Consider the following 16,093-nt stretch of genomic DNA (forward strand, 5'->3'; position numbering starts at 1 on the left):
GCAGTAGCCTTGAGCTGAAGAGCTCAGGGACAAGGTCCAGGCCCAGGAGTAGGGTGGTAGCTTTGAGCTGACCCTGCCCGCCCCCCACAAAAACAGCCAGAAGTGGAGGTGTGGCTCAAGGGATAGAGTACCAGTCTTGAGTAAAACAGTGAAGGAACAGTGTCTAGGCACAGTGAGCCCTGAGGCTTGAACTCAGCCTGGGCGCTGTCCCTGAGCTCTTCAGCTCAAGGCTACTGTCCTACCCTTGAGCCAAGCCCCACTTCCCATTTTCTAGAGGTTAATTGGAGATAAGAATCTCAGATCCTTTTGTGCCTGGACTGGCTTTGAACCTTGATCCTCAGATCTCAGCCTCCTGAGTAGCTAGGATTACAGGCATGAGCTACTGCACCTGGATAGAACTGTGTTTTCTACCAAAGTGTGTTGCTTAAAAGTTCCTGCTTTAGGACCAGGAGTTTGGACTAGTGGTAGAGTGCTTGCCTAGCATGCACAAAGACCCAGGTTCAATTCCTCGGTACCACATATACATAGAAAAAGCCAGAAATGGTGTTGTGGTTCAAGGGGTAAAGCTCTAGACATGAGAAAGCCCAAGGACAGTGCTCAAGCCCTGAGTTCAAGCCCTAGGACTGGCAAATAAATAAATGAATAAATGTTCCTGTTTTGACTTGGTGGCTTGGCTCTTGTTAAGGAAAGAGAAACACTTTTGGGATAAGGAAGAATCTTTTGATTTTGTCTTAAACTGGTTTCTTTTAAAGATGAAATTAAGACATATTTCAGATTATTCCAGAAATAGCACGAGGTAGGGGTGTATTTTGAGATATGACTGTGTACTGTTAATCTTATTTCAAAGTCACCTTATAATGATCATATCCAAATCAGCCAGTCACGAGCAGATTGTGAACCTGAGGTCATCCATTCTGAGCAGAGGGCTAGGACTTGCTACCCAAGAAGGTGCCTGCTCTGGCAAGATTTTTGGTTAGTGGCTCATACCTCTGCACAAGTAAATTTTGAGAGCATATGGGCCAGGAGTTTGGCCCAGTGGTAGAGTGCTTGCCTAGCATGCACAAAGACCCGGGTTTGATTCGTTGGTATCAGATACATAGAAAAAGCTGGAAGTGGCACTGTGGCTCAAGTGGTAGAGCTCTAGTCTTGAGAAAGCCCAAGGACAGTGTTCAGGCCCTGAGTTCAAGCCTCAGGACTGGCAAAAAAATTGAAAGCATATTTATAACATACACACACACACACACACACACACACACACACACACACACACACACACTTAGTCTGATGAACCTGTCCTGTTCCTGCCCCTATGTGCCACAGCTGTGCTGGGCAGAGGTCATGCAAATAGAAAAGCCTGGAATTGCCAAGAGATTCCAGAATAAACAGTGTATTTCTAGAGGAGACAGCTTCCCAGCCTGTCCACCTAGCTGGTGTTCTTGTGGACAGTCAATAAATATGGCTTCAGTAGTCAGATGATATTTAATTAACATTAAACTCTTTTATTTCATGTAAGTTAGAGCCTTGGCTGAGACACTTCATTTGGAAAGTAACCTGGCACTCAAGATTAAAATGAAATATTAGCATGTCAACGTGGACTTCATGAAGGCTCCCTCCAGCCCCTCCAGCCCTCGACCCGTGGGAGCCACCAGGAACAGAACAGAGCAGAAAGAGCTGCCTCTCAGTTTTCTCAGCAGAAGGGATTTAACATCTGGGCTTCCCAAGGTAGGAGGACCAGATTTCTTACATGGAATAGGGTCATGGACTTGAGAAAGAAAGAAATGAAAGGAACAAAGCAAAACAAAATCCCAAACTAAACCCGAATGCCTATCATCCCAGATACTCAGAAGGATGAGATCTGAGGATTGCGCATTGAAATCAACCCAGTCGGCGAAGTCCATAAGACTGTCATCTACAATTAAACAGTATAAAGCCAGATGTGAAGCTGGGACTCAAGTGGTAGAGCACCAGGATTGAGTAATGAAATGAAGAGACAGTGCCCAGGTCCTGAATTCAATTCCTAGGATCAGCACACACACACAAAAATCAATAGGTACATGGATGATGGGTTCATTTACATGCACAAAAATATAGATGGTAGATAGAGAACACATATGTGATATGTAGACATTTGCTGATGTATAAGTAGGTAACAGATTAGATGACACACAGTTGAAACATCAATCATAAGTATAGGGAGAGGTAACAGATGACAGAGATAGATAGATAGATAGATAGATAGATAGATAGATAGATAGATAGATAGATGATTGATAAATACAGAACTAATAGGAGATATACAACTAGATAGATAGACAGAAAGACAGATAAGCCAACAGAGAAACAGGCAAATAGATAAGCAGTTAGACACATAAACATAGGTAGGCAGACCAACAGACAGATAGGTAGACAGACATATAGTTAGATGAACAAATAGATAAATGGATAGATGATGGTTAGAGATATATGACAGGAAGATAAAGGTGGATAGATGATAAACAGACACACAGAGAGATGGTAGACAGACAGATAAACAGAGAGACAGACTCAGTGATTGTTTGCTAGGCCAGCAGCTCGCATAGCTGCTCGGGACTCTGGCTGGCACAGAAGGACAGGATTCCCAGCCCCAAGAATCTTTCATTCTAGGTATGGTGAAAATGCCAAGGGATAGTGCCCAGGTCCTGGGTTCAAGTTCTAGTCCTTCACACACACACACACACAGAAGTGCGTCCACCTTAAAAATATCAAGTACATGAATGGGTGGTTCTCTAGGGAGACTCAGAAAGGAGAGAGGTGGGTAGGCTGGATGTGCTGGCCCAGGGCTGAGCACATCCAGCAGGCTCAACTGCATCTCTGCACCTTGTTCTTATCTGGGCTGGCAGAGGTGGCATGGGCTTAGGGATCCCCTGTGCCTTTCAAGAAGTACCAAGCATGCGTTGACCCCCTCTCTGTGCAGGCAGCTCTCTTCCACCAAGGCTGGATAGGAAGAGGAGTGGGGCGGGGTGGGGGGTGGGGGAGAGGAAGGAAACCACAAGGAAGAGTCAAAGGATGGACTGGGCAGAAAGATCCAGACTTTTCTAGAATAGCCCAGGGATCCCTCCCCTTATGAAGGAGAGAGAGGAGGGAGAGGGATGGGTAAAAGACAAATGAGGGAGAGTGGAAGGAGAAGTGAGAAAAAATGAAAAGAGAGAGACTATGTGGGGGTAAGGAAGAGAGAGAGAGATAAGGAGGAGGAGGAGAAAGGAGAGGAGAGCAAGAGGGGAGAGATAAAGGAAGGAGGGAAGGAGAGAAGAGAATGAGACTAGAAAGGAAGGGGAAGGAAGAGGAGAGGAGGAAAAATGGAAGGAAGGTAGGGAGGAGAGAAGATGAAGAAGGAGAGAGGGGAGTGAAGGAAGCAGAGAAGAAGGAGAAGGACAGAAAAAGACAGAGAGGGCAGAGGAAGAGAGGATGGAAGAGTGATAGAGATAGAGGGACAGGGAGGAATTGAAGGAGGGAGGGTGGGAGAGAGAGAGAGAGAGAGAGAGACAGAGAGAGAGAGAGAGAGACAGAGAGAGAGAGAGAGAGACAGAGAGAGAGAGAGAGGCTGATTATTTAAAGATGCAATGCTGGCACAAATCCTTATCAGGAAGAAAAATTTTAAAATGCATGAACTCTATTTATACCCTGAATAAACAAGATAATTGCGTGTTCCTTTCATAAACTGTGCCTTGATTTCAGATGGCCAGTGACCAGGCCGGGGGTTGGATTTCATTGAAGCAAATTGAGAAGCCAGGGGTCCTGAACCCTGTGACCAGGGGTCTGTACTCTTTCAACATGCTGGCCCATCATCACTTGCAGGGGCACAGAGCTCAGTGAAACAAGGCAACGTCTCACTCTTGCAATTGACACGTAAGCGGAAGTGATGGCTCTTTCGATTGTTCCATTGTTTGTTTGTTTGGTTGGGGTTTTTTGGCCTGCCCTGGATGCTGGCATTCATTGCCCCCGGGGACAAAAGCAAAGAGTATCTTCTATTGTCCATGTGTGGGGAGAAAAGAATGTACAGGACCCCTGGCAACAAAAAGTGTGCTTTGTGTTTTCTAAAGGGCAAGAATCGCTTTATTCTCATTATTTAGGAAAAGTGGGCTGGGTACAAGTGGCTCAAGTAGCTGTCATCGCAGCTACTCAGGAGGCTGAGATTGGAAAATCCTAGTTGGAAGCCAACCCACACAGGAAAGTCCATATGACTCTTATCTCTCATGAACCCCTGAAAAAGCCAAAAGGAGAACTATGGCTCAAGTGACAGAGCCCTAACCAGCCCTGAGTGAAAAGCCCAAGGGTTCAAGGGTCTCTCTGTCTCTGTCTCTCTCTGTGTCTCTTTCTCTCTGTCTCTGTCTGTCTGTCTCTCTCTCTGTGTCTGTCTGTCTGCCTCTCTCTCTCTCTCTCTCTCTCTCTCTCTCTCTCTCTCTCTCTCTCTCTCTCTCTCTCTCTCTCTCTCTCTCTCTGTCTTCCCGCTTCCCGCATTCAGGATCTCTCTCGGAAATAAGTTCACTTTTGGCAGCACAGAGGTTTGAACTCGGCATCTCGCACTTGCTCGGCAGGCGCCCTATCACTTGAACAACACTTCCAGCTCCTTTGTTTTGAGGGAGCATCTCACTTTATGCTCACACGGGCGCAGGCTGGGATCTTTCCTACTTGTGCACTCAGCCCTTGCACTACAACCTGGGATTACAGATAAACACCTCTGTGCCCAACCACTGGCTGATATGGACACTCATGGATTCGTTTTGTCTAGGGCTAGCCCAAACTACGTTGTTACACTTCTTTAAATGAATAATGAGCAAGGACCGAGCATCAGGTAAGCCACAATTACTAGACTCAGTTATCGGTTAACAATTTAGTCTCTTATTTTTACAACTGATTGTGTGTGTGTGTGTGTGTGTGTGTGTGTGTGTGTGTGCCAGTCCTGGGAGCAAACTCAATGCCTGAGTTCTTACTTGACTTTTCCTCTCAAGGTTGATGATCTACCACTTGAGCCACATCTCCACTTCCAGCTTTTTATGGTTCACTGGAGATAACAGTCTCAGGGACTTTCCTGCCCAGGCTGGCTTTGAACTGTGATCCTCATATCTCAGCCCAGGATTATAGGTGTGAACCACCCATGCGTGGCTAAGTTACACGTTTTGAGGGAAAGAGCACTTTTCTGCCCATGCTTTGGGAAATCCCCTTATTTTTTGTATCCAGCAGACAAACCCCTTCCTCTACACGGATCTTCGCCCCATGTGCAATGTAGAAAAGGAACAGGCTGTATGCACTCGCCTCTGCCTCCCTTCCATCCCACCCTTTATTTCAATCAGCATGCCTCAAAACCAAACCAACACTCTTCAAAATAGATGGCAAGACAGAAGCATCCAAAGAGATCATGGTGAGAAGAATCTTACAACCCCAGCCACCACAAGATCCTGCCAATATCCGGTTCCAGGGCAAACATTCCAAGGAATGTCGCAGACACTGGAGACCCCCACATATCCATTAAGTCACAACAGTCAAGTCAATGGATCGCTGATGAATGGATGAAGAGAATGGGGTGCTACTCATTCATAAAGGGAGTATTATTCAGCCATAAAGAATGAAATTACTCCATTTACAGGAAAATGGATAGAACTCGAAATCATCAGGTTAAGGGAAATAAGCCAGATCGCAAAAATTCCATAGCATATGACTCCTCTCATACACAGAACCTAGACTTATAGATATAGATATAGATTTATAGATAGATAGATAGATAGATAGATAGATAGATAGATAGATAGATAGATAGATGGCCTGGTGCCATAGGCTCATGCCTATAATAGCAACTGCTCAGAAGCTTGAGATCTGGAGAATCATGGCTTAAAAGTAGCATAGCAGAAAAGTCCTCAGAACTTCATCTTCTAGTATCCTGCAAAAGCCTAGGCTAGAGGCATGGTTCAAACACCATCCAAGCAAGCCATCAAGGAAGAGGAAGGCCCTGAGTTCAAACACCAGTATAGCAAGATAAAGACCAAAAAAAGAGGAGTATAAATAAAATGTGGGGGAGTACTCTGGGATGTAAATGATAGGAAGACGGCGGGCGAAAGGAGAGGTAAATTCAGTCAAAGTACTTCACACACATACATGAAAATATAATAATGACACTTCGTACCAGTAAAACACACTAACTAGAGCTGGATGCCAGTGGTTCATGCCTGTCATCCTAGCTACTCAGGAATCTGAGATCTGAGGAGGATGGTTCAAAGCCCGCTCAGGCAGAAATGTCTGAAATGAAAATGGCACTGTAGCTTGAAGCGACAGAGCCTTGACAAACCTTGACCCAAAAAAAGCTCAGGAACAGCGCCCAGGTGCTGAGTTCAAGCCCCAGGACCAACCCAACAACAAATAAAAAAAATAGAGACCGACACAGTGGCTCAAGACTACTAACTCCTTGGGAAGCGGCCATGAGGAGATTGTGCTTTGATGCCAGCCAGGCATGACCAGTTTACAAGGCCCCCATCTGAACTTACTGCTAAGCACGGGAGTGTGCATGTGTTACCATAACCACAAGGGAAACACAACAGCTGGGTGAAGGAGGACAACCTTGACCTCCTCATCAACGTGGAGAAGGCTCAGGCCAGCCTGGGCATAAAGGGAGACCCGACATTGAAAACAATCAAGGTTAAAAGGGACCTGAAGGCATGAGTCAAGTGGTAGAGTGCCTACTTTGTAAGTACGAAGCCCTGGGTTCAATTCTCGGAACCAGAAAGAAAGAAAATGAGAAAGAAGCAAAGAGAAAGAGAAAAAGAGGGAAGGGAGGGAGGGAAGGAGGGAAGAGAGAGAAAAAGAGAAAGGAAGGAAGGAAGAGAAAGAAAGAAAAGAGAGAAGGGAGGGAGGGAGGGGAAGGAAGGAAGGAAGGAAGGAAGGAAGGAAGGAAGGAAGGAAGGAAGGAAGGAAGGAAGGAAGGAAAGAAGGAAGGGAGGGAGGGAGGGAGGGAGGAAGGAAGGAAGGAAGGAAGGAAGGAAGGAAGGAAGGAAGGATGGATAGTGGGCCAGGAGGGAGAGGAGACAGGACGGGAGGGGAGAGGAGGAAGAGGGGAGGAACAAGATGGAAAGAAGAGAAGGGGAGGGAAAGGAAGAAGAGGAGGGGAAGGGAAAAGAAGAGGGGAGGAAAAAGAAAGCAGGAGAGAGAGGGGGGGACAAGATGGAAGGAGACAACACTGCATCTGTGGCCACCCCAGAAAGACCCAGCAAGAGTCCCAGCCCCCCAGTGACTGAGGGAGGGGGTAGTGTGGGGTGTGGTAGGTAGGCTGGGACCGGATGGTGAGAAGGGTTAAATTTACGTTCTATTATGGCCCCCCCTTTTCTTCCCTGCTTTTTTTTTTCTTTCGGTTTCATCTTCTCAGTAAAACACATAACTTAAAATGAAATCAAATATTAAAAATGACAGACTATGTAAGTGCCGTGAGTAACTTCAGGTCACGGAGGGAGGGAAACGCGGGCGAGTTGTCAGCCACTATCTGTCAGAGTGAATTAGGAACAATCAGGAGAGACTGAAGGGGAAGGTGATTGTTATTAAGCGTTGGGGCTGCGAGCGGGGTACCCAGATGTGGCCATGCATATAAAGGACAGGAAGCAGCGGTTTAATTCAGGAAGCCCTCGCCAACAGGGCAGCGGAGAGGAGAAAAGTCCTTTGTCGCTAATAAGCTGCAAGTTACTTGGATAACAGCAGGGTTAGACTCGAGAATCAAACATTTCTCTTCACTCCTGTGTGCCATGAAGAGCAAAGAAATGTAGAGCCTCCGAAGAAGAAATGCTGGGGGGCAAGCTGGGAGGAGCTCGGGGCCTTCTCCAGAGGTAGTCCCCGGGGTCAGAGACCCTCCATTGTCCATGTCTCCAGATCCATCCACCCCTCCATCCTCCATCCCTCCATCTCCATCCGCCATCATCCTCCATCCATCCATTCATCTTTCCTCCTCCATCCTCCACCCCTCACCTCTCCATCTTTCACTCCTCCATCTTCCATCGTTCATCTTCCATCCTCCACTCCATCTTCCTCTTCCAGCCTCCAGCCTCCACTCTTCTATAATCTATCCCTCTAGCATCTAGCCTCCATCCTCTACCCCCACCCCATTCTCCATCGCCTCCAGCCCTCCACCCCTCTACCTCTCCACCAGGGGAAGGCCAGGCATTTTCTGATCCCACCAGACTCTCATTTTCTGGAAAAGTCATATGCCTTCACAGACCCGCCCCTCCCCCCGAAAAAAAGCAAGAAAGAAAAGGGGAGAAAAAGAATCGTGGGAATACTTCATTATTTCCAAATGTCAGATCCTGCCATCCTGGCCCGTGGGGAAGGTAAATTCCCACTGAACAGCTTTCCATGCAGTGACGACCATGGATGCAGCCATGGAAAGAAATCACACACACACACACACACACACACACACACACACACACACACACAACAATTTTATATGCAGACAAGGCCTGGTTTCATAAGAAATTACTTATGCAGGCATTCTGCAATTATCCTGTGATACTTTCAGGCAACAGTCTGACAGCAGTTGTGCAAACAATAAAGGGATTACAGAAATAAAAACAAATAACATTACACACACAGAAACTGCATGTTGCACGAGACTGCAACTGAGAGAGAAAGATGGGGAGTGAATGGTGCCATGGATCAACAGGAAGTCATGAGAACAGGGAGGTGATAGCCCTTCCCAAGTGCCCAGATGGCCGAAATACCTGAATGGCTCTAAAACCCAAACAGATCAAGTACCCAGTTGGCCCTAGTACCTGGATGGCCCAAATATCTGAACAGCCCAAGTACATGCATGGACCAGGGATCAGATGGTACAAGTACCTGGATGGACAAAATACCTGAATAGCCAAGGACCAGATGGCACAATACCCAGATGGAACTCTCAGTGGTAGGTTCTCCCCCTCTCCCTTCTTCCTAGTCTCTCTTCTCTGGAACCCCTAACCTCATCCAAGAGGAAGAGGAGGAGGAAAAGGATGGTGGGCCCTTCTCAGGAAGAAGCAGGGGGCCAGAAATAGGTGCAAGGTGATCTGAGCTCCAACCTGGACCCTTTAACTGGACACCAGGAGGACACGAAGGCCTCCTTGTCTTGACACCTTAGCCTGGGACCAACATGGAACCCCCCCCCACCTTCAAGAGGGTAATTTTGTGGTGTTTTCTTACTCCTGGAGTCTGAACTTGGGACATCAAGCTTGTTAAAAAAGCACTCCTACCTACTGAGCCATGTCTCCAGCCTACTTGCTTTCGACATTTTTCAGATAGGACATTCACCTCCTCCCTGGCTTGCTTTGCATTGCAATTCTTTTACCTCTTCCTCCCTCCTGAGTAGCTAGCTGGGTTTACAGGTGCATACCACCATGTCCAGCCAAATAGTCTCATGAAAACTCAAATAGGTTGCCAACAGTCAGAGGAAGAAGTGCCTGGATTTCTTTTCCTGCCGGGGACACACAGTGACAGAGAATCGTGGTCTGCCTGGGTCTCCACCCTGGAAATGCACTCAGGTTGAACTTGAACTTCCCCTGGCAGAGCTGCTTCAGTGCTAATACCCTAGTTCCAAAACTCTTAGCATATGTACCCCCAATGTGAAAAATGAAAACACAAGTCTCCTCCACACACACACAAATGGGTGCCACCTTTCAGTTGAGAATTCCCCCCCACACCCCCACCAGATCATCTGTGACTACTCAAAGGCTGGCTCATGGAGCTCAGATGATGAAGGGGCCAGTGCGACTTCTGGTTCTGCTCTGCCATGTGAGCCCAGACAAATCCCCTGTCTTCTCTGGGCTTTGATGATAAAAGTTCTGCCAGCCTCTGGGCTTACACATGATCTGTACTTCCAGAAGAAAAAGTCCCACATGACGTTACACCTGTGAAGCCCAAGGGAAAGAAGCCAAAGCAATAATGACCAAGACTCTGCATTCTTAAACAACTTCTGTATATCAGCATGGCCCGACATAACTCAGCCTCACCTGAAATGAGGGGGAGATGTCTCTGCTACCCTGTCTTCTGTCTCAGGATTCAGCTAGGCTGAGCACCCCTGATCAGAGGGAATCAAACCCAGGGCTTCTTGCATGCTAGGCAAGCATGCTACTACTAGGCCACACTCCCAACCCAAGCTACTAGAATTCTTGCACCTAGGAGACATGCCTGGGAAAGGTAAGTTTCTCCAGATGCCCCAGTTGGTTACAAGCAAGACAAACAGGAAGGGGCTGGCACACAGCTGAATCATTATATGTGTTTGAGCATGGATTAAGGCCCTGGGCTTGAACCTAAGCATTGCAAAGCAAACAAACATAAACAAAACAACCACAACAAACCTGGATGCTGGTTGCTTGAGATTATCATCCTAGCTAGTCAGGAGGCTGAAATAGGAAAATCACCATTCAAAGTCTTATCTCTGGGCCAGGAGGATGGCCTAGTGGTAACATACACAAAGCCCTGGGTTCAATTCCCCAGAACCACATACGCAAAAATATCCAGACGTGGCACTGTGACTCAAGTGGCAGAGTGCTAACCTTGAACAAAAAGTATCCAAGGACAGTGCCCAGGCCCTGAGTTCAAGCCCCAGGACTGACAAAAACAAAACAAAACAACAACAAAAGTCTTTCCTCAAAATAAACCAGCAAAAAGCCAGAGGTGGAAATGTGGCTCAAGTAGCAAAGTACCAACCTTGAGTAGAAAATGCTAAGCAATAATATTAGGCTTGGAGTTCAAGTCCCACTATTGGCACACACACACACACACACACACACACACACACACACACCACACACCTACCTGTAAAAGAAATCTAAAAACTTTTAGCCATGGCCTACAAAGCCAGGTCTTCTCTGAGCAATCCTATCATTCCACAGAGCTTACTATGTTCTGGTAGACACTGGCCTAGTCTCTTATTTTTTTTTTGCCAGACCTCCACCCACCCAGGTGATTCTTCTTTGCCCTTTGGACATGTCCAGAGTCTAATGTCCTTTCCTGAGGAGGACATTCCTGGCCACCCAGATATAACTCCCTTTCCCCACCCATTTGGCTGCTTATCCATTGGCTATCTTCTTTATACTCCCAGCCCATATTCCTGCTTGTCCATTGGCTTTCTTCTGTATACTTCCCACCCATATTTGTGCTTATTCACTGGCTATCTTCTTTACAGTCTCTGCACATTTTCCTGCTTGTCCATTGGCTCTCTTCTGTCCACTTTCCACCCCTACCCCCTGTAATATAAACCTCTCTTCTCAGGGGACTGTCATTTTGACTATCAGTGCTGCCTTCAGTCCTTAGATGGGACTAAGTTACAAAGTCCACAAGACCCACCCTCAGACTTTGGCCCGGCCGTCTTTTAACATCTGAATCTTTCATAAAGGCTATGTGCAAAACCTGGGCTCCCCGTATTGGGTGCTATTTTCAGGTGTTATGGAAACTTTAAGATACAGGGGCCCAGTTGGAGGAAGTATGTTACTGGGGTATGGTCTTGGGGATATCCTGTACCTACCCACCTGCTCCCTCCCGCTCCTTCTCCTTCCTGTCTGCCATGAGATGAACAGCAGACATTCTACCCAAGTGCATTGTGGCCAAGTGACCATGGATTAAACCCTCTGAAATCATGAATCAAAATAAATCCTCCTTTAAAAGTTGTTCATGCAAGGCCTTTTGTCACAGTGATGGGAAATGTTAACATACCATCTGTCTGTGGTGGGCCATCCATTCTTCAACCTCTGTTTCCACTTTCGGAAAATGGAAGGAAACAACAATATCTGCCTGCTAGGGGATTTGTGTGACTTCATTAACATCATCCTAGAGAATGCTGGGTCTTCAGATTCTACCTCCATCTGCCCGCTAGAGTTCCGATTACCTTTGCTTCGCTCTTTTCTCCATGGGAAAGTTGAGAAATAAGCCTTCAATTCCTACCTCACTGCATGCCCGCAAAGGAGCTTACAAGGACTCTTGTGTATGTGAGCTTCAAGATCCCTTGGTGAAGATCAAAAGGGTTTATCATCATCATCACAAAGAAATTATTCTTTCTACTGCTTATTTCCACAGCAGCCTTTCACTAAGGCAATGACTGCCACGGGAAGGCTGGTGACTCCAAAGTTCTCATGGGGACAGGAGTGTCATGGAGCTTCCTTGGGACAGCCAGAGCCTAAGCAGGAGTCCCCCAAATTCACCTTGCTCAAACCCCTGAATCTAGCCTACCATGGTTGTAACAAGAGAGGGACGCAGGTGCCTGAAACATGGAAGAAAGCTGTGGGTTTTCAATACTATGCCTGTCTGGAAATCTGGGCCTTATGCCTTTGCAGAGGGACTCTGGAGAGACATCTGAGACATGAAGTCCCTTCCTGAGGTGTGGTAAGGACAGGCACCAAGAGTGGCTTCCACTTCTTTGTAGGGAGTATATGAAGCTGGCAATATGGATACCCCAAGTTGTGTCTGTACTGCTTTATTGTTCTTAGTTTTTAGGGGGTTTCTTTTTGGTTTGCCTTTTTTTCTGGCCAGTCCTGGGCCTTGAACTCAGAGCCTGCGCACTATCCTTGGACTTTTCTCAAGGCTAGAGCTCTACCGCTTGAGCCTCAGCACCATTTCCGGCTTTTTTCTATGTATGTGGTACCAATGAATCGAACCCGAGTCTTCATGCATGCTAGGCAAGCACTCTACCACTAGGCCAAACTCCAGGCCCCACTTGCTGCCCTCTTTATCTGAGCCTCACAGCTAGCTGGGATGACAGGTACATACTACTACACCTAGCCTGTTGTGGCATTTTATGAATTCCCTAAGTCAAAACAAAAAATAAAACAACCCATGAGACATGGAGAGGATGGAGAATGGGACTAGTAACCCCCCACCCCCCACATACACACAGCTAATTCCACAAAGCTGGGAAATGGCTCAGGGACTGAATTAATCCACTCTTGACCTATTTGAAATCAGCCTTATCAGAGTTCAGGACACCCAGAATAGGGGTCCAGCTCCAGGATTCCAGAGTAGGTTCTGGGACCACAAAAACATCAGGAGACTGGGAAGGAAGTACCCACCTACATAATCCTCCCCCTGAGGCCTTCTCCTTTCCTGTCACCAGGAAACGTGGATTTGCTCTCAGACACAAACTTCCAGCTCTACCTCCCCATTTACAGAACCTCCCAATCACCCCAAGGTGGACCTCTTCCTTCTAGGACAATCTCTCTGCCCTCCCATTACCCAACAAGCATCAATTGCCTTAGCCACAATTCACTTTCCACCATGTCATCTACCTGAGGTCAGCCAAAGTCCCCAAATATTAATATTTATCTCGATTCTTTTGAGAAAGGGACAATGCATTTGTGAATAATGCTTATTACCATATATCGCTGTGATAGTTCTGTTTTATTATTAGCTATTATTATGAGTCTCTTTACTGTTCCTCATTCAGACACCAAACTCCATCATAGATATGCATGGGCAGGAGAAGCCTAGGACTGGATACCATTGAAGTTTTCAGGAAGCCCTAAAGGGCTTGGAACCCATCCCCTATGAATAAAGGGGGGCAGGGAGCTGCCTTAATTGTTCCTTCTAGCAAGCCCAGGAGAACTAGCATTTTGAAAAATGTGCATAGCTGGCTGGAAAACCTAGTAAAGCTAGGAACCACAATCTGTTCTAGAGTCCTGGGGAATGCCTTCAAGAGGAAGTACAGAGGATGGAAGGTTCTAGAACAAGCTTGTATGCTCTCTCCCTCCTTACCCTCTCCCAGCTAGGCCCGTTCTCACCGGCCTACCTACCGTACCTGAGGCCCAGTCCTTGGCAATAGGAAGAGCAGGGCGTTTGCTCAGATACTCTGAGCCACCAGGCAGCAGAATCTCTACCATTAATGTAGCAGTTAAATATTGTAAGACTCTTAACTCTCCCCCATCTGTGTTTTGCCTCCCAAGAGGGAAAATAGTCTTCTCAGACATTCCCTAATCTGGCAGGCAAATCCTAAACCTTACTGGCAACTGCAGGCTTGTTTTCCCAACCAAACAGCTATGGAACCAAAAAAAAAAAAAGATAAAAAAAAATCCTCCCTGTCTGCGATATGCTCACTAAAGTGAGTGGGAGAAACAGCGCCAAATGGTTCAGTCTGGAACTCCAAAGGCTGGGAGATTTGGGGGCTCACCCTCAATACTTGCAGGTGCCACAGCAGGCCCGTCACCTCTCCTGAATGGACAGCCCATGACTGCTAAAATTTGCTTTTCCTTAACATGGAATATATCCCTTTCTCCCCCTACCCCCACCACACACACACACACACACAAAAAGGAATACACCCACAAAAAAAAAAAAAAGGCTTCTGGAAAACACCATGGTGTGAAATCAACATGCTTCTTACTCAAATAAGGGAGTGTGGGGGAGGGGGAGGGGGAGGAATCAAGGAAGAATTCCAAACCCTCTTAATGCAGACATTTCTCTCCTAGTAGAACGCACAAGGCAGGATGGCTGTCATATCCCAGACCTTAACGTGGAAGCCCCAGACCCTTCCTTTCCATTCCATGGTAATTCCTTGGATCTTACCTAGCTCTTGACATATTTAATACCAGAACCCTGAAAAGACCTGTGTGACCTGCTAATAAACCACTCTCAGATCCACACGGTAGATGGCTAATTGATATAAGCCTCGATCGACTGGCCTTGATGTCTAGCTGAAGTCCTCCACAGCCAAGATTTAAATGTTTCATTTTATTTTTAACTTTTCCACATTTCAGAAATGGCAGGCAAAGAGGTATGGTTTTTTTTTTTTCTTTCTTTCTTTTTTTTTTTTCCTTTTTACTATCAGAAAGAATCATGGTGCAGAATAATTTATGATTTCAGCTCAGGCTTTCAGAAAGAAAGGGGGAAAAAAAGCTATTTCAAATCTTCACTTTGATTTGCTTGTTTCAAAACTACTCAAAATAACAGCAGTACTTTCTTGGAACTAGAATATGCCAGCAGCACCTCAAGATTTTTTTTTTTATTTCCAAGCGAAGCTTCTTCTTTATTCCAGAAGAAAACTTGAGAAAGGAATTAAGCCACAAAGTGGATCTTTTTGTTCCTCCCCATTTAATAGTCAACCGTGCAGGTGGAAGATATTTCTGGAAGGCATCACTTGTCCAAAGTTAAGAATTAAGATATGAGCCCAGTAAAAGTTTCTAGGATGCAGTTGGCTAGGGCAGGGGTAGACCCGAGTGGTCTTGTGTGATCTTATCTCAAGTCAGAACAACGTGGAAGAAGGAACTAGAACATATGCAGGCCAAAGGGTTTTCATAGAGTGAGACTTACCTTAGCAACTTAACTGCATTCTTGTTGAAGGACTGTCAGTCTGGTGCCAAAGTACCCCAGGAAAAAATTTTTTAAAGCAGTTGATCCATACACTGCAAGATCCAGAGAAGAGATGTGGGGCTGGGGGGGGGGGTCCCAATTTCCTATCACAAAAGAGAAAGAAACGCTGTAAGAGTGAAATGTAACAAATTCACCAAATCACAGCACTACACGGAGGTCAAGGAAATTCAACGGAGAAAGGTTAAAGATGAAATCAAATCCCCGCGTATAAGAACAGAAATCTATCCCCATGCAGGGCCACCTTTGACGCGCTGTAGACAAGAAGCTAAATACTGCCTAGCACTGGGATCTTTCATTTTCATCAGATCAATAAAAGCTTATATTTATCAGGATTCTAAGCAGCTGCCACTTCTGACAACCTCTACTTTATTTTCTCACTGCTTGCGCTAGATCAGGGGCAAAGAAGAGAGGAGAAATAGCTTTTAATGCTATGTACACCTGAAGACACAATTCCATTAAGAGGCTCTGGTTTGTTAAAGACACAGGGACTGATATGATTATATTGGCAGAAGCGGGAAGTTCCTTTGTTCTGGCTCCCTACATTTATCTTCCCTCTTTTCCAAACTAAGTCTTGCAAGAAGATTTGACTGACACCAAGTCCAAATACTTGTGTGTGTGTGTGTGAGGGTGTGTGTGTGTGTGTATATATGTATTGTTGTTGTGCTCAAACTTGCCATTTCCAAAGGGAAGAAAGTCTCTCTGCTTAAAAAAAAATGGTTACCACTCTAATCATCTGTACAACAATATTTGC

The 16,093-nt window shown here is 46.1% G+C and overlaps 1 protein-coding gene across 3 annotated transcripts in view; it reads right to left on the reverse strand.

Annotated features, from left to right (window-relative positions):
* The window catches only part of Znf536 (zinc finger protein 536), a 307,321-nt gene extending 291,913 nt beyond the window's left edge, over nt 1-15,408 (reverse strand). For all 3 annotated transcript variants that reach the window (XM_090323078.1, XM_090323077.1, XM_090323079.1), the window contains exon 1: nt 15,283-15,408. The gene's annotated coding sequence lies outside the window, so the exon portion shown is untranslated. The remainder of the gene's footprint in view (nt 1-15,282) is intronic.
* Between the last annotated feature and the right edge of the window lie 685 nt (nt 15,409-16,093).

This window comes from Megascapheus bottae, chromosome 31 (genome assembly GCF_031878675.1).
Source record: "Megascapheus bottae isolate mThoBot1 chromosome 31, mThoBot2.hap1, whole genome shotgun sequence".
NCBI classification, from domain to species: domain Eukaryota; kingdom Metazoa; phylum Chordata; class Mammalia; order Rodentia; family Geomyidae; genus Megascapheus; species Megascapheus bottae.